Raw genomic sequence first — 15,037 nt, forward strand, 5'->3', positions numbered from 1 at the left:
CATAATTCAGGGGAGATTCCTTTCATGTCTGTGTAGTCCCATGCGAATGCCTCTTTGTTTGCTTGGAGTAACTTTATTAATTTCTGTTTTTCATCATCAGTCAAATCAGGATTTATATTCAGCGTTTTACCAGGTTCAATTTCAACTGCTGTGCTCTTGGAAGAGTTGCCTAATGCCGTCTGGCCTAAGTTTTCATTTTTCATATTCTGCTGGGATTCAGGTTCTAGGATTGCAGCGAAGTGATTAAATGTTTCTAGATTAACCGAAGAGGGTTCAGAAATAAAACTGCTAATTAGTTCATCTTCGTTGGAGTCTTTAAAAGTCAAAGCCTGCCCAATAGTCAATATCGGTTGGGTTTCCTCATCCTCATAGTCTACCCATATAGAATTGTCACTGTTAATCATGGGAGTGGCATGGGGATAGAGGGTCAGCTGTTTAGTCTCTTGTCCATTGGAGATGGTCATTGATCCAGATCTACAGCTGATGAAAGCATCTGCTGTAGCCAACCAAGGTCTCCCTAGAATCAACGGATGACCCCCCAACTTTGTTTTGGTTTGTAAAACCACAAAGTCAACCGGGTAGTTCCAGGATTCTACAGAGATTATAAGGTCTTCAATGACCCCTTCAGGTTTGATCGTAGAACGGTCAGCTAATTCTAAGATAGTAGGAGTTTCCCTGATAAAGTTTTTCAGCTGGAGCAATTGAGCTGTTTCGAGAGTCATGATATTTATTGCAGCTCCTAAGTCTACTAAGACTTTCGAGATAAAGGTTTTTCCGACCTGGACTGTTACTGTAGGGTGACCAGGGTCACCATACTTGACAGGATAATCTTTTTCAGTCATTAAGGCAGTTAATTCCCCCATCACATGAACTGTGAGGGGGTCCTTAGCCTTCCTTCCAGGTTTCTTTACACAGATGTCTCTAATAGTTCTAGCGTATATAGGAACATCCCTTAGTGCTTGCAATAATGGGATTTTGACATACAAGTTCTGTAACTCTCCTAAAAGATTGAAGGTAGGTTGTTCAGGTGCTTTAGTGAGAGTCAGTCTTTCAGGGAATGGTGGATCTACCGTTTGGTCGTTATTGTTAGGTGTTGATTCTACTGTTTCAGTACTATGGTTAGCTGGTTTCTCTTTTCTATTCTCTTCTTTGTCAGAGTCCGTGATATCATCTATAATAGGTTCAACTATTCTCCCTGAGCGAAGGTGGATATCATTACATTGCAGGGGAGAAATAGACTGACTTTGAATGTCAATAACTTGCAAGGCCTTATTATTATTCGGATTGGGGTTAGGTTGTACAGGCAGCTGTGGTCTCATTGCCTGATTATTCGGAGGATTATTAGATGGTAAGGAAAGAGATTGTTGTTGAGGAAAGGGTATCTGTTGGGCTGCCCAGTTTGGGTTCCATTGATTAAAGTATGGTTGCTGGGGAGCCCAAGGATTCCACATAGTAGGGTCAGGAAAAGGGATATTTGGTTGCTGCATAAGTGGAAAGTTCATTGTGTTGAAGGGTGGGTATTGCATTTGATTCATGGGTGGGTAAAAAGGAGAATTATTATTCCAACGATTGAATGTTGTATTAGAGCTCGTACCTTGTCTTTGCGGCCATTGCCTCCTCTGAGTCATTAGGTACACCGCTTCAGCTTCTTCTTCAGTTGTCTGCAGTGCTGCTTTGATTCCAGGCAGAGAGGGGCATTGCTGTGTTTCATGATCCTTCTCGCAGATTGTGCATATAGGCATCCTATCCAGTGGGCATTCTCTAAGTGGATGTTTTTCTCTGCATTTTGAACAGAAAATTGCCAGAGCAGCTTCTACTTCTGCCTGTTTCTTCTTGACCTGCAGAGCATCAATCTGCGAAGCAAAAGAACTTAGCATTTCAGTTTTAAATTCTTCTAATAAATTACCTATCTCAGCTCTTGTTGCTCCTCCACTGGCTGACTTCTGAACCCTTGAATACACATTATCTCTGCTTTTTGATCTGCCTGCCGCTCCCCTTGAACACCGCATACAGAGCCTAATAATCTCATCAAAGGGTTCTTTAGAAATGTCCCCTTTTCCAAGCATGTTCAGCATGTCCAGGCAATCATCTCTTACCCCTTTCAGCAGTATGGTTTTCAAAATGTCTTTGCTCATATTAGGATGATCAGACCGCTGTAGATTATACTGTAATCTTTCCACGAAATCTTCCAAATTCTCGTCCTCTTTCTGGACCATTTTAAACAATTCTTCCTTTCTTTCTCTTGTCCGGCAGTAGTCTTGGTACTTAGCCAGAAATCCCTCTTTCATTTGGTCCCAGGTGGTGATTGCCTGAGCTCCCAAGCTCATAAACCACCTCAATGCGTTCCCTTTTAGTGTTGCTGGAAACAATTTCAACTTCTGATTAGGACTTATGTAATCATAGCTTCTACACAGTATGTCGAATTCGAAGAGGAATTCGTCCGGATCTTCGGAGGACAACCCATGGAAATTGGGTAATGCCGAGAGTGGAATATTTTTCATGGGGGTTGTTCCTCTCGGAAGTTCCCCAATAGGGAATTCCAGGGTAGAGAGCGAGTTTTCCCCTCTCCCTTCTGTTCTGTTATCCTCCATCGGTATTTTCCCTGAATCACTCGCTTTATCTTCTGTGTCTTCTGTTTCTTCAGGTTCCTCTACCGGTTCCTCGGTGTACTCTGGTGCTTCCAGCTTCCTCTCAGGTCCTATCACTTCCTCCGTCTGTTGGTCTGTTTGTGAGGAGTATTGGATCTGGGGTCTCCGGGAACTCGTCCTCTGTGATGCTTCGGCCTTAGAGATGATTTCGTCGATGTAAGTCTTCCTTCCTCCTTTGCCGCCTGTAAAATTAGGTTTCTTGCGTCCTCTCATACACCTGTTATTTTCACAAAGAAACCATTAATGCTTTTAGAATTCTTTAGTTGCCTTCCCCGGCAACGGCGCCAAAATGTTGGCTAGTTGAATTGTTTATGAATTAAACATTCAAGTACCACATTAATTGTCAACCAGGGAAAGTCTTTTTATTTCAAAGGCTACTGCGTACTGTATGTACTTAAAGTCTAAAAGCATCGAAAAGCTGTAGTATACGTAATCCTTACGCTATGTCATTACAGTACTTGTTAAGATGAAAGCTATTAATTAAAACTACGAATCTGGAAAGCGAAATAATGGATGCTCTGCTGGCAGAGGATCAGGACCCTATCCTCCAGATGGGGACGTTCAGCACCTGCCCCTGTAATCAGATTTACTAATGCACACTGCACTCTCATTCACCGGTGAGAAACAAACTCAAGTGATTAATGAAACAGAGTACTAACAAAACAAAGAATACCAGAGGTAATGCTATCAAATCCAAACAGAGTACCAGAAAGAAACTACTGCACACTTACACACTTGACAAGAAAGTAAATGGGTGAATCTTGTGAGGAAGGTGGGCCCAGTCCCTCTCACAAGATTCCCCAGGAAAACGAAGACGGGATTAAGTGCTCAAAACAGTTTTATATTCATCTGCCAAAAAGATTAATACAATAGAGTTCAGACTTGCTGATGTTCTCAGAATCTTGCTTACAGACTGACCATAGACACCGACTAACTCCTTTTTCATGTAGATGTCTCCTCTTTATAGAGGAGACATCTATTACAATAAAGTATTACAGCCTATTCAGTTAACCCATCTTGTCAAAAATAAGCAATTCAGAGTGCTGTTACAACAGTATGATAATACATTCTTTTCTTGAGCTTTAGCTGTTACACAGCGGGTAACTGACTTTGACCGTCTTCTCGAGATCTTCATATTCCTTCGCCATTTCCCCATGCTTGTTCATGCTGACTGTGTTCTTCTTTCTTTAGACTTCTGCTTGATTATTCCACGTCAAGATTCTTTAGATAGCTGCCATCTGTTGTTCGTGGCTGTTACAAAATAGCTTGCTTTAGGTAATTGCTGTTGCTGACTGTAGCAACTACGGAGTTGCTGCTTCTGGTGTTGCAGCAACTGCGTAGTTGCTGTTTCTGGTGTTACAACAACTGCGTAGTTGCTGTTTTTGGTGTTACAGCAACTATACATTGTAACTCCTGCAAGCTTAAGACAATTATTTGACAATTTAGTTAGCGTTTCCAAGGATAAGTATAAAGATATTCACGAATATGAAATAAACAATTAAACATAGATATGCGGAAGGTTACTTCATACCTTGGGGTTAATATGTCATTATAAAATAAAAGCTTTCAACTTATGACTGCAAAAGGGTAATGATACGACAAAAGATAAGGTCAAAAATAGGTCAATTGTGAGTCCCAACAGGTAGCCCCCCTCTACATGGTTCGGGGTAGTGCCTCAGGGAATTTTTTTTTGGACCCTATATTAGGTTAGGCGGAGCTACCTATGGTTTTGTGCATGGTTTTCACACATGGCTTTGGACGCGATGGTTTTTGGTCCATGGTATTAGATGCTTCGGCATGTATAAATATGTATTGTAACATGGAAAGGAAAATAATGAAAAATCAAGCTGGTAGTCCCAATTTTGGGATCCAAGGGAAAATCTCTGTGTATATATGTTTTATGTGTTATGCTCTCGCCTTTGTTTATTTTGTGTTTTAGAATTCGTATGCAGGTAATTTTTGTACGGGGTTAAAACCTAAATTTGTTATCGAAGCTATTTTGGCTTCAAGGGGATGCCTTTGTTGCTAAGGGGTTTCACTCGGGCTTGTAGTAGACCCTATTTAGTGGGACATTTGTAGGATCGATTCTTGTGGTGAAAGAAGATGGCGAGCAGTGGAAAGATAGAGATCGAGAAATTTAATGGTCAGAGTTTTTAGTTGTGGAAACTCAAGATGGAGGATCTGTTGGTGGATAAAGACTATTGGATCACGGTAGATCCGGGTACTAAACCATGGAAGAAGTTAGATCAGAAGGAAAAGAGCATAATATGATTGTGTGTCTTAGATTCATTGTTAGTGAATGTATCAGGGGAAGCTACAATGAAGGCTTTGTGGGACAAGTTAGGGACTTTGTACTAATCTAAGTCTCTGGTGAATAAGGATGAAAGATGGAGACTTGGTGACAAAGCATCTGAATGCATTTAATACTGTGGTAAGTTAGTTATTGTCTGTTGATATTAAAATTTCAGATGAAGATAAGTGCATTAATTTGTTGTGTTCTCTACCATATTCATGGGATAGTCTATTTATTGAAATAGGTAGCAATGCAATTGCCTTGCAGTTTGATGAAATAGTCTCATCCTTGCTAATGGAGGAGATGAGACAAAAATATGGAGAGCTAGAATGGTGATGCCTTGTCTATACGAGGACGGTCCAAGAATAGAAACAAAAATAAGTCATTGAGTGGGAGATCTAATTCTAGAGGGAGATCTAAATTTCCAAGAAAACTTGTAAAGGTGGTGTGTTGGAAATGTGGAAAGGAAGGGCACTACAAAAGGGACTGTAAATCTAAATATCCTGAAAAAGGAAAGGGATCTGATGATGCTCCTTCTGCAGAGGCGAAAACCACCTTAGATGAAGGTGGGGATGTGTACTTGGCTTCTTCAAGTACACATGTAGATAATGAGGCATGGTTGATTGACTCAATTGCATCCTTTCACTTCACTCCCCATAGAGAATGGTTCTGCGAGTATGAGAAATACGATGGTGGTGATGTTTTCTTAGAGGATGATAGGAAAGCTAGAACCATTGGTTGCGGAAAAGTAAAGTTGAAGTTGCAAGGTGGAAGGGTTAGAACACTTTCTAGTGTTCTGCATATTCCTGCATTGGCCAGAAATCTGATTTCCGTAAGCAAGTTGGATGATGCAGCTGTAAAAACAATGTTCGAGAAGGATACCTGCAAGATGGTTCAGGGAACACTGGTATTGATGTGGGGAGTTCGGATTGGAACTTTGTATAAGCTACAAGGTAGCACTATTGCTGATGGGCGCAACAGTTCTGTGGTTCCTGAAAGTGGAGCAGAAAATATAGTGGTCTTTGGAGAGAAGACCATGTTGTGGCATCAAAGGCTTGGACATATTGGATAGAATGGCTTTCGAATACTTCATGGTAAAGGTATGGTAGAAGACATCACTAATAGCTCTCTGGATTTTGATTTCTGTGAAGATTGTGTATATGGGACGCAGAATCGGGTGAGTTTCCCCTCTGGTGGTAAGAGGGCGAAACAAATATTGGAGCTTGTGCATATTGATGTGTTTGGACCTGTGAAGGTTCCATCACTGGGTAAGTCTATGTACTATGTATCATTTATAGATGACTTCTCAAGGAATAAATGGATATATTTCCTCAAGAAGAAATCTAAATTCTTTGACAAGTTTAAAGAATTTAAGGCTTTGGTGGAAAACCAGATAGAGAAGAAGATAAAGGTGTTGAGGACAAATAATGGTGGAGATTTTTGCAGCAAGGAATTTGAAGAATTCTGTAAGAAGTGTGGTATAGCACGACAGAAGACTACTCCATACACACCTAAGAAAAATGGAGTTGCAGAAAGAATGAACAAGATGTTGATGGAAAGGGCAAGAAGCATGCTCAGTGGTGCCGGGTTAGGATAGGAATTCTAGGCAGAGGCAGTGGAGACAACATGTTACCTGGTCAACAGATCACCTTCATCAGTGTTGGAGGATAAGACTCCACAAGGGGTATGCACTAGAAAGAAACCCTCTCTTTCACATCTAAGGGTATTTGGATGTGATGCATATGTACATGTCCCAAAGGAGAAAAGAAAAAAGTTGGATAGTAAATCTGAAAAGTGCATCTTTATTGGGTATAAGGATGGTTCAAAGGGTTATAAGCTTTGGAACCCAGTAACAAGGAAGGTTGTGTACAGACGAGATGGGGTGTTCAGAGAGGTAAAAGATGTTGTTAAACATGAAGTATAGCCAAAGGAACTTGAGAAGATAGAGTTTGAGATTAAGGAGGAAGAATCAGACTCTAAAATAGAAGAGGAATCAGAAGATGAAGAGCCACAAACTCCAGTTGTGAGAAATCAATTTGAGAAAGAAGGAAGCAAGAAAGGTATAGTCCACCTGCTTTTTCTTCAAAATTTTCTCTATCTATTACTGATGATGATCCAAAAATTATGAAGGAAGCACTAGATTCAGAGGATGACAAACTCTGGAAAGAGGCCATGGTTGATGAAATGACATCTTTAGACAAAAATGAGGCTTGGGATCTGGTGGAGTTGCTGGCTAGAAGGAAACCCATTGGCAGCAAATGGGTGTTCAAGAAGAAGATAGATGAAGAATAAAAAGTGGAGAAATACAAATCTTGGTTGGTAGCAAAAGGTTATTCCCAGGTGGCGGGAATTGATTTTGGTGATAATTTTTCTCCTGTTTGTTATAGGGAAAAGTGTCTATTTAGAACTACTCTATCCCACTAAGGTGTGACAACTACCTTAGAAACAAACAGAGAAAAACTACTTTTGTATTTCCTTTATGAATTATAGATAGAGAGGAATAGAAAGAACCAACCTGTATCTTGCGCTAATCCTTTGATCCAATCCCTCTCTTCTTTGATGGTCTCCAGCTACCTGCTCCCTTGCATGTCCATCTTCACAAAGTACCTGTAAGATCACAGAAGCAGAACACTATACAAAGACATGGATCTATATTCATAAACAACTTAGGATCAGATTTAAGTTAACCATACAAATGTAACTAGCATCAATGATACAAAAGCATGGAGGAAAACTCAAATAGTTTTTATTGATAAACAAGAAAAGATCCAGGAGGAGTTACAACCAGCGGTTCTGACCCAGCATCAACCTCCCAACAAAGAAGCCCCTCTTCACCTCAAACAAAGCATAAATCACCCAACAATCTGATGTTTGTCTCTAGAAACCAACAACAATTCCTTACAATATGCAAAATTTCAGCCTCTGGATCTCTGGGATGAGGGATCCATATATAGATATGTGTAAGGAGGATGAGTCAGCTTGTGATTTGATTAGTGTCTTCTCTCTATCAGTTCTTGCTTCCACTTCGAGACTGAGGGCCTCTTACTCATCTTTGGTCAAATTTAGTGAGGCAAGTGTCACAGGAGAAGATTCTGGAAGCTTCCATTGCCTCTCCACCTCGCGGAATGACACTACCATTTGTCATTTCTCGCCCATCGCACCCCACAGAAGGGATTTTCGAAATGCAACGCACTTCCCATGTGTACAAGGTGCGATGCATCGCACCCTAGCCATGGAGCAAGTGCATTGATCCAGTTTTGACTAGTTCTGAGTAGTTTTTCATGGAGAACTTCTGGGAGAAGCTGTAATCTGTTGACCTTGTTCCTTTAGGGGTTAGAACAACACTTTTAGGGACTTAGGAGCCCTTAATTTATGGACATTTCATGCTTGGTGTTGTAGGGCACAAAAATGTCTATAACAGTTTCCCCCTAAAGTATGAGGCCGTTAACCTTTTGGTGTCGGGTGAAATGCTTTATTATGAGGATCCGAAGTTCTTTCAATGCTGGGAGGAGACCTGTAATAAGATACAATACAATACATTATCTTCATACTATTTTCATGATCTAGCTGAGGCGGGCATTCCCATGCCCAACTTTATAAATTCATTTTCATGTACATAGGACAGACAATCATCTGAGTGTAGACTGATGATTCTGATAGAGCCATCATCCTTTTGGTAGGATGATTATCTGTGCTGCAATGCTGTACATTTAATGTCTTTATTTCCCTGAATATATATCGCAGCCCGGATGGATGAAACTAGATCCGAGGTCTTCAATCTCGTCCGATCTTCACTCGAAGTACAAGTCGATCCATGTGAGAAATGTTCTGAAGTCGAACATGGAAAGACATCTCTTGATTACCAGTTAATGATGTAAACTGTTAACAAGCGCGAGAGGAATCACCGATAATGATAATGACCCTCAAGGTACTGCAGTACAATTCACGTGGTGTGAATAAAGGACTTGGCGTCGAACACCACGCAAAATCTTTCGGTCGAAGGCCATTGATGTATACCTGTCGCCGGAACTGAGAAACTTGCCATTGAGGCATGCAAGCTTCAAAGTACTGAATGGGGTGTTCCTAGATCAACTTCTTGGATAATGAGCTGATGTCGATAAGAAGTGATCCGTCATAGGAGGGCCTTAATGAATCCCACATCAATGACATGGAACGGAGAAAATGATTTTGATGGAGGTGAAAACGATCTGATGATATAACGTTTAGGGTGGTGGTCATGAATGAATGGAGTATAATGTATGGTAGTGGGTGAGACACAGGTGACTTCTCTAGATGACTTCTCTTGAACATATCGGCGACACTGATGTGATGGATTGGTAGCGTTAACCCCAAACGTGGATGGTATGGCATGACCATGGTGATGTGACCGGTGAATGAAACAACCCAACCCGACTCGGACACGGAGTGGAAGTGTCATGTTCAAGAGCGACTTGCTACCAACAAAGTTTCTTTGAGTTTTCTTCCCAATTTTTCCCCAGTCATTGCTGACCAGTACCTATTTATTTTTGTCAAGCTTGAGGAGGATAACATATGCTTGTTCTATAATTTTCCCTTCGGGCAAACCCATCGCTATGTTTTAACGAGCCTAGCGATAGTGAAACTCGTTCTCGTCTAAAGACAAGTTTGTCGCTATTAATCTTTTTAACGAGTTTAACGACAAAGATAACTCGGTCCTTTTCAATTTTAGAGAGTCTGAAAAGGAACGTAAAGGTAACTCCAAAGTTCCTTTTTCGTCATCTAATCCCTTAAGTCCGAAAAAGTATAAAACAATACAGAAGGGATGAATTTTCGATAGTTTTAACGAGCCGAACAAAACAAGCGCTCGATCTTTTTGTGTAATAATCCCTCAGGTCCAAAAAGATTAAAATCTAGAGGAGGGATAGCACTTCCTGTCCCTTTAACGAGCTGGAGAGACCAATGGCTCAGCAATATTTTCATATTTTACGAGTCAGTTGAAAAGAGCTTAAAGGAGACTCGTCTTTTGAGGAACGAGTGATAAAACGGATAGAAGTTGATTCCAGGTAAGGTTTGGAATTTTCCAATCACGGCAGTGTTACAAGGATGGCTAATGAGATCACTCTTCGCAGCTGTTCCTCAAAATGGGTAAACAATCAAATGGAGGTGAATGACCGGCCAATGAAAAGTGGAGGTGACGGTGCAAACACGACCAAGGCTTTAACCGCTGAAGGACTACATTCATGATGGTTATTTACCGGGGAATTGTTCATTTTTTAATGAGATTAAACGCGGGTGGAAACATTTGCTCATGTCTTATGTTTATTTTTTAACGAGCTTGAAATATGTGCTAAAACTGCTCGATTAATCCAGTCTTGTGATAAGAATGTCTCATATAAAAACGACAACTTTTAGAGATTTGCCCCACATCCTTTCTTTATGCAAGTTAGGAAACGACCAGTCCTACGAGTTTAAAGGGTTAGAGGTCCTAAAAATTTAAAAAATAAATAGTCGCTCTTCGCTTGCATTCCAAAAGGTTTGCATGCCCCCAGGTATAAAACAGAGTTTCAAGGTTACCCCTTCTTTAGTCCGTTAAAACATTTGTTTTACCGAGAGAGGCCTACCTCTTACAGGTTACCCAAAGATTGCTCTATTCACAGTGCAAACAAAACACTTCTTCGGCGATGTCTATCGAAACAAACAAAGGTGAGCGACGATGCCCGCCAACTCACATAACTTTGACAAGAGAATCTTGTTCTAGAATAACCCCCTCTTCCAATCACGGACGGGGGTACAGACTAGTCATATTCTCCCGCGGAAACCTATCCTATACCCAAAGTTCTCGTGCCGAAGCAGACCAGGGTGCATGCCCCCTGGGTTTCAGTGATATCCCTCCGAATCACTCGCGCTCATCGGGAGGATGGACTGGAGATTGAGACATTTCTTGCGTGAAAAGACCATTCAGGGATGGTATATGACTATTTGCTATGCGTGATCCGGGAAATGAAAGCTGGTCCGAGCTTGACCACTCTTCCTTCGTGCGGAAAACACATCACTCTAAAGAGTGATGAGATAATGGCTCTCATGCAATAAATATAGTCTCATCCAAGGAGTAGATTGTAATCCAGGGGTCCTTGAACTACCATTACATTCATGTGAACGGTTTTCCCTCTCAATGTTATGGGCACATCGGGAAGGATCCCTAACGGTCGACTGGTTCCTTTATCAAAGCCTGTCAGATTTCTCATCTCAGGAAAAAGCGGTGGCGAACAAAGCGCTTCCCAAGCAGTTGAGGAAAGGATACTCACAGAAGCCCCCTCATCTATGCTGGTACCAGCCATAACCATATATCTGAACAATAATTCGGAATGGTACACTAGCTGGTAAACGGGGTCTGCTTAGTTGATTCCAGTTGAAGGAGACAACTAGGTTGCTTGGAGGTGGGACCGAATAGACGGCCGGGTACGACTCTGACGAACTTCCTTCCTGCGGTAAAGGAACGGGTAAATTTCCCTCATGTTCGTTGGAGTCTGTGCTTATGAAAAGAATTTGGACGGTGTCATCCTTGTTCTCTTCAGTGATTGTATCATCTGAAGATGGAACCTCAGAAGGCAAGACCGGGTCAACTGCCATCTCGACCTTTTGACTTTCGTTTGGTATGGATTCGGATGGTTCATCTTCAATGACAGATGCTTCGGCCGACCACCTGAGTGGGTCAGCCGTATTTGCAACTAGTGATGGACTCGGCAAGAGTTTTTTATATCCAGGAGGAAGTCGTAACGGTGAAACCGGACGATCATCCAAAACTCTTTTAGCTTCGTCTAAGAAGGGACAACGGTGGACGACATGATCGTCTTCGCACAGTTTACAAGGAAATCTATATTTTCCTTTTTGTCCTGGGGCTTCACTTTCACTAGTTGACGGTGTGTTTTCAACATGATCATCAGAGGTTGACGACACCGGGTTGTGCAAACGAGGAGACCAGTCCCTTAAGATCCGAGGGATGCAAGGACAATCTCTGTGAAAGTGGTCTCCTTTGCAAATGACACATGGCGATTTAGGCCTGGTCGGTGCAGTGTGTGGATTTTCGTTAGACGACACTCGTTTGCCCCCATTCACTTTCGGCTCCTTCTTCTTCTTCTCTTTCTTCTTCTTTTCCTTCTCCTTAGGAACTTGACTTTTGGCTTTACCAGCCCCATCAAGCGAAGAGGAAGGAGGAGAGGAAGAATTAGAGGAAGTAGAAGGTTGGTGGGTAACTGTGGACTCGTTTAATTGCTGATTTGATTGTTCAGGAATAGTGCTGTTCTGAACGACAGAGGTTGAGAAGAGCCATATAGGAAAACCAATCGTCAGTCCTGGAAGTGACAATGTGGCCATATGGGGTGCACCAACATCTCCCCAAGAGGAGAAGGGACTAGGATTTCCTCCAAGGGGAATTCCTTGGTTGGTGGACTCCATTTTCTCAACCCAAGATCAACGTAGGAAAGGGGTAATGAATATTCCGTTTAAAATCAATTTTTAGACGCTTTGACACAACTTGTTTTTTCAGTTTTTAAGAGTCGAGAAAAAACAAAAGATGACTCTAGTCACCTTCGATTTTTAATGAGCCTGAAGTGACAAGTGCTCAGATGGACCTTTTCCGTTAAGGAGTCTGAAAAGGAATGAAAGGGACTACTCTAGAGATCTAGGTAGAGGGAGTACCAAACCAGTCGCAAAACTGCAGAATACTTTTTACGGTACGGCAGCCAATCTTCCCGAATGCTGTGTTCAGTGCATTGCGATCGATAGGGCGGCAGACACGGCTTCCTAAGGATAAAGGATTTAAGCCTATAGGGGTCTCCCAAAATATACTCGACGGTACGTGGGAGCACAAGTCCATACTGGCACTTATCGTCTCAAAGTGGAGGAATCACCCAACCATCAGTGAGGACAATAGTTACCAGGCTTTACGACGCCGGAATACGTCTCTAGCCTAGACCTCTAAATGTTGTGCGTTAAGTTCCAAAGCATTGTTAGATTCATTGAATTTATTTTAAGTTGATCTTGTTTATGAAGTTTGCCTTTCGGGTTCACCACAAGATGTAGATGTAATTCCTAAAATGCAATCTAAAGATGATAAACAAACTTTTATCTCTTTTGTGCAATGAAAATCCTAGCTACTAGGGGAAAAGAAAGACACAATCTTTTCACAAAGAGCAAAGAGCACACCGTAAATGCACTTTCCTAAATCAAGCCAAACAGACTGTCTATATGCAAATGCACATGCATGTATTTGTTTTCGACTTTCTTAGTATTGATGCTAAAAAGAAAGTTGATGTACAAATCTGAATTTCTTTTCAAGCGACAAATATAAACAAACTCTTTTTCGAGATCAAAAACCAGAGATGATTATGACACCTTACGATTTTGAAATGAACACTTGTTCTTGACACTAGAAAATCACAAATTCAGACCAAAAGAAATAGTAACAGTATAATCGACCATCAACAGCAACCAAACTTTCTCCTATGATCGAAATCGACACTTGCGACAGATTCAAATCAAAGGACGACAGTACGACTATTCTACTTTTGCAAAGGAAAACTGTAAATGACTCAACAAACACACAAAAACATCTACAGTTATTTTGTACAAAGGAGGCAGAATAACAGCAAGGAAAAGAGGCTTCAAACAGACATATACTGATCACAGGAAGCAAAATTCAGGGATAGAACTGGAAAGAATGAAGCACAGGAACCACAGTTGCACAGAGCTAGTCTGATCAGCGCACCTGTAACACAGAGAATCTGAAATGCAGCGCAGGTTGCCCCTTCGGGAAGTGTGCTGAAATTCAGGATCTCTGAACAGTACCTGCGTTGGGCCAGAAACGAGACTCAGTCCGGGTTCTGGGTCACAGTTTGCAGTTCAGTCCTTGGTTTTTGGCCGAGTAAAAAGCAATCAATAATGCAACAATCAGGGGTAGATCTAAGGAGGATCTAAGAGCTATCACAAGGGCAATCAGATAGTCTATGAATTAGCTGTTTAAATCATAAACAGATCCAGTGAATGGATTGAAGCAGCAGTTATCTACTTTGCATTCGTTATGGAAAATGCAGTTCGAAAGCTACTTATAAGTTTATGAAACAAACAACACAGAATGACACACAAACAAACTAATTAGACATTCCCCAGTGGAGTCGCCATTTTGTTATAGGGAAAAGTGTCTATTTAGAACTACTCTATCCCACTAAGGTGTGACAGCTACCTTAGAAACAAACAGAGAAAAACTACTTTTGTATTTCCTTTATGAATTATAGATAGAGAGGAATAGAAAGAACCAACCTGTATCTTGCGCTAATCCTTTGGTCCAATCCCTCTCTTCTTTGATGGTCTCCAGCTACCTGCTCCCTTGCATGTCCAGCTTCATAAAGTACCTGTAAGATCACAGAAGCAGAACACTATACAAAGACATGGATCTATATTCATAAACAACTTAGGATCGGATTTAAGTTAACCATACAAATGTAACTAGCATCAATGATACAAAAGCATGGAAGAAAACTCAAATAGTTTTTATTGATAAAGAAGAAAAGATCCAGGAGGAGTTACAACCAGCGGTTCCGACCCAGCATCAACCTCCCAGCAAAGAAGCCCCTCTTCACCTCAAACAAAGCATAAATCACCCAACAATCTGATGTTTGTCTCTAGAAACCAACATCAATTCCTTACAATATGCAAAATTCCAGCCTCTGGATCTCTGGGATGAGGGATCCATATATAGATATGTGTAAGGAGGATGAGTCAGCTTGTGATTTGATTAGTGTCTTCTCTCTGTCAGTTCTTGCTTCCACTTCGAGACTGAGGGCCTCTTACTCATCTTTGGTCGAATTCAGTGAGGCAAGTGTCACAGGAGAAGATTCTGGAAGCTTCCATTGCCTCTCCACCTCGCGGAATGACACTACCATTTGTCATTTCTCGCCCATCGCACCCCACAGAAGGGCTTTTTGAAATGCAACGCACTTCCCGTGTGTACAAGGTGCGATGCATCGCACCCTAGCCATGGAGCAAGTGCATTGATCCAGTTTTGACCAGTTCTGAGTAGTTTTTCATGGAGAACTTCTGGGAGAAGCTGTAATCTGTT

The sequence above is a fragment of the Pinus tabuliformis genome, chromosome 7 (assembly GCF_031772625.1).
Source record: "Pinus tabuliformis cultivar Carrire ecotype Pingquan chromosome 7, CPIR1, whole genome shotgun sequence".
Classification (NCBI taxonomy): Eukaryota; Viridiplantae; Streptophyta; class Pinopsida; order Pinales; family Pinaceae; genus Pinus; species Pinus tabuliformis.